Genomic DNA, 4280 nt, shown 5'->3' on the forward strand with positions numbered 1-4280 from the left:
CTCTCTCTCTCTCTCTCTCTCTCTCTCTCTCTCTCTCTCACACACACACACACACACACACACACACACACACACACACACACACACACACACAAGCACGCACACACAAACTTGCTTCCACCACCACCTGTGAAAACATCCTCCTAACTTTGGCAAGGAGAGCTCCGGGGCAGAGCTGAGCGGCTGAGCTCCCGGAGCGCGCCGCGGGGCGGAGGATGGGGGCAGGCGGGGAGAGAGCAGCGCGGCGGGACCGCGACACAGCGCGGCTCGGCTCCTGGGCTAGCACCCGTCCGGAACGCGGCGGTCTGGGCTCGGGTTTCCCGTGCAGGCCCCGCCCACCCGGCGGCCTGGCTAGTGCGGACTGCGGCGCGGCTCCGGCCGGCCGAGGAGCCGGAAGCCGGGGGCACAGCAGACGGCTGAGAGCGCGAGGGGTCCTCGGCCCGCGCCCCCGACCCGGGACGCCGGGGAGGGCGGGGGGCGGCGAGAGGGCCCTGGAGAGGACGGCGGCACCCGGCCGGCGCGGAGGCCGTGGAGCGGGAGGGCGCGGGGAAACAGGTTGCCACGGAGCCCCGTCCCCTCCCCGCGGATCGCCCCGCCGCGACCGGATTCCCGCCCTGTCCCGAGCAAGCACAGCCCCTCCAGGGCTCCCTCCTCCCTCCCGGACCCTCGCGGCCGCCCCGGAGCCTCTCAGGCAGCCGGGTTAAAGGCGCCTTCAGCAAGGTCAAGGCGCGGCCGGCGGGCACCTGGGGATTTTCCCCAGCCGAGCACGAGCTTTGTAATCGCATTGTTAAGGATCATGGCAGCGGCAGGAAATCCGAACGGCCCCACAGGTCTGCGATGGGAGGATTTATTTTACAGCGCGGAACATACTCAGACCGACCCGGGATTTCAGTGGGAGGGGATGCGGGGTTTCGGGACCGTGGAATGTGGCAAAAACAAACCCCCCCCCGCTCCACCCAAGCACACCACCACCTCCTGCCTGCGGGGGGAGGGGAGGAGGGAGTTCGGGGCCACTGTGCCTCAGACTTCAGCCTCTGTCAGGTTTGGGGTGGTTTATCCCTCTACAGGCGAAAAAAAGATTTTAAAAGCACTCCACTACTGTGGTTTCTCTATCAAAGACCGTCAACATGCTGCTACAGGCTGCGGCAGCTATGGGAAGCAGGGAGAGGAGAATAAACGCAACAGAAACAAACTGCGGTCCGCGTAGGAGAGAAGCAAAGAGGCGGAAGCCATACTCTGCACTCATCCCCATCCTACCCCATTAGCGCCCGGCTAGCCCCGGAAACCAGGAATGGGTACCTAATGGTGGCCAACCCTGGCAGAGGCCAGCCCTCTCCCTCCTAACCCCCCCCCCGCCAGAGTAGGCCTGGATGGCTGGCATGCTTGGCATCTCCAAGGTGGACCAGACAGCGCAGGCAGGTTTCTAAACACGTGAAGGGCACTGGGTGTGAAAGATGGGTTGGAGGAGATCTGAGAGGCAGAGAAGCGAGGCTTAGCGGTTCCCCAGGATGCAAAGTTAGTTTCCTGAAAGAGCATCCCCTGCAAGGCCTCCCAACACCCCCGAGACAGGCTCGGGCTCTGGGGACGCCATGAACCCTGAGTTCTGACCGGCTTTTTCTCTCTGATCAATCCCAAAGTCTCTACCCAATTCCTGTCTCGATAACCGGTTCTTTGGAGACAGTAGCATCAGCACCCAACGCCGATCATGGAATTGGGGGCCGTGGTGCCAGGCGTCTCCCTGCCCTCCGGTCTCGGGATGGGTGCGCCCCGGTACTTACATTCCCCAAGCACGCAAACTTTCAGGCTTGTCTTTCGCTAACCGGGTGCTCACATCACGGTTCTGGGTAATCAATCACTGAGCAGCCAGTTTATATAATTGCCCGCGATGCCGTACGGCAGATCTTGCGTGCACCGCCGCACAGGCTCAGCACTTGGGCACCTTCTCGCCCCCGCGCTCGAATCCCGAGCGTGCCCCGCAGCCGCCTTCCACAAAGCAGCAAGGCGATCTCGTGGATTCGTCAAATACCAAGGGTTCAGGCAGGATCTACCAAAACCCAGGCTGCCTCAATGCGCCCCGTTCGCTGCACTGGTCTCTTATGGATAACTGCCTCTCTACAAACCTCTCTAGGCCTGGGGGGTGGGAGGGGGATTGAGACACCCGCGGGGGGTTGGCGCGCTTCTAAAGAGGGCTCCTATTACCCAACGGAGTAATAATACCCTCGTACACATGGACCAAGGTATACAAATCGCCTTAACGTGTCGCCCTGAAAGGGGAGCCAACTTCCAAAGTTAGAGACCACGCAGTTGAATTTCCAGTACTTTCCAACCTCGCCTAGGCGGGGACAGGGCTGAGAAGGGGCGGGCAGCGGCCAGCGAAGCCCACCCTACCGCTCAGCCAAGAAGGACTCACCAGTTGAACCTTACCTCGCCCCCAGTAGTTAGCTGTGTATTCCCTGGTTGCGCGTACACACACACACACACACACACACACACACACACACACACACACACTCCGATACCACCTTCACGTCTGCTTCCTTCAAAAAAGACTGCATTTTTTTTAAAACACGAGGAAAATGACGGAGGTCGGTGATCGCATTTCAACCCAGAGCAAATTTCTCCAAACCACGGGTGCGAGTAGTCACATACACATACACACACACACACGCACGCACACACACTCACACTCACACCCAGAAGCGCTCTGAGCTTCCACCCGCGCGGCTGCAGCCTCCACTCGCTGGGAAGGGAACGTCAGCACCGCTGCAGGGCGGCGGGCGAGGAGAGGCGAGCGCCGCGCGGGCTGCGGAGGGCGCGGGGCTGGGGTCCCTCTCGCGTTCCTCCGCTCCAACCGTGGCGCACGCGGGGCCGCTGCAGCCTGTGCTCGCCCGCAGGACCCGCTGCAGCCGCCAGAGCCGGGCGCCGCCTTCCAGGCTCTTCCAGCGCCCGCCGGGGCCCAGGGGCAGGCTGGTCTGCAGAGGGGCTGCGGACTCTGGGGCTGGGGCGGGGAAGGGGATCCCCGCGAGGAAGACAAACCCGGGCGCGCCGCCTCCCTCCCACCCGCAGTCCCGAGTCCCGGACCCGCGCCCACCTCCCCTCTCTCCCCTAACCTTCGCTCTCAGACTAGTCCGCGGCGGGCTCCGGGGGCTGCGGCGACCGAGGCTCGGGCTCCTCACTGGCTCGCCTCGCCGGCAGCCTCCCGCCCAGCCTCCCTCCCTTCCTCCCTCAGTGGGGGCCGAGGGAGGAGAGCGTTTCCTGGAGCCCTGGGCGTCCGTGCAAGCCGCCCCGACCACGCCACGGCCAACGAGCGAAGAGGAGCGAGGGGGCCGGCGAGATGCCGCCGCGGTCCCCGAGGCGCTTTTCCATAGAGGGGAGCGCGCCGCCTTACCGTGGCTGCAGGCTGCCACCGCCGGGGAAGCGGGGAGGAGGGCGGCAGGGAGGCTCGGCGCCGCGCGGGTGGCTCCTCTGGCGCTCGGCGGCGCGGCTCCTCGGCTCCGCGAGCCGGAGCAGGGCGCCCAGGAAGGAGCGGGTCCCGGCTCTGCGCTCAGCTCCAGCGAGACCAACAATAGCTCCCGAGGGGAGCGGAGCCCCAGCGAGGCTCCAGCCGCGCGCGCACGCCCGGCTCCCGCTCCCGGCCGCTCCCGGCCGGCGTCCCTGCCAGCACTGCTGCCCCACATGAAACAGCTGCAATCCCGAGGCTTCTGGGGGGGTTGGGGCGGGTGTGTGCGCGCGCGTGTGTGTGAGTGTGTGTGTTTAATAGCTTCCCTCCTCTTCTTCCCCTCCCTGCCTGCTCGCCTGCCTGCCTCCGTCCCCCACCCTCGCTCTCTTACACACAGACAGAGAGGGCGAGCGAGAGAGACACACACACACACACTCACGCGCACACGCAGGTTACATGAATGGGAGGCGGGAGCCAATCCTGCGAGGCTGGGCGAGCCGCGGCGCACTGGCGCTGCGAGCAGGGCCGCACCACGGCGCGGGGGGGCGCCACGCAGGTGACGCGTGCCCTCCCGGGGCCCCTCGCCGCCTCTCGACTCGCCCCAGTCTCTGTGCTCTCCCCGATGGCTTCCTCTCTCCCCCTTTCCTCCTTTCACCCCGCTCCTTTCTCCATCTTCGCTCCCTTTTATTGCCTTTTCTTTCTCGAATTCTCCTAGTTGTCTCAGTTCAGTATCTTCCTCGGTCTGCTCTTTTCTTTTACCGTCTTCGCTCGCTCAGTCCCTTTCTCAAACTTTCTCCTTCCTTGTCCCGACTTTTCCCTACTTCCTCTCCTCCTGCCTTTT

General features: G+C 64.3%; 1 protein-coding gene across 1 annotated transcript in view; it reads right to left on the bottom strand.

The window, feature by feature from the left end:
- TENM4 (teneurin transmembrane protein 4) overlaps window positions 1-3849 on the bottom strand; it is a 714583-nt gene extending 710734 nt beyond the window's left edge. The window contains exon 1 of the mRNA XM_073879780.1: window positions 3389-3849. The gene's annotated coding sequence lies outside the window, so the exon portion shown is untranslated. The remainder of the gene's footprint in view (window positions 1-3388) is intronic.
- Window positions 3850-4280: the final 431 nt, after the last annotated feature.

Source organism: Callorhinus ursinus, unplaced genomic scaffold, assembly GCF_003265705.2.
Source record: "Callorhinus ursinus isolate GAN/ISIS: 27379988/994484 unplaced genomic scaffold, GSC_fseal_2.0 scaffold35, whole genome shotgun sequence".
NCBI classification, from domain to species: Eukaryota; Metazoa; Chordata; class Mammalia; order Carnivora; family Otariidae; genus Callorhinus; species Callorhinus ursinus.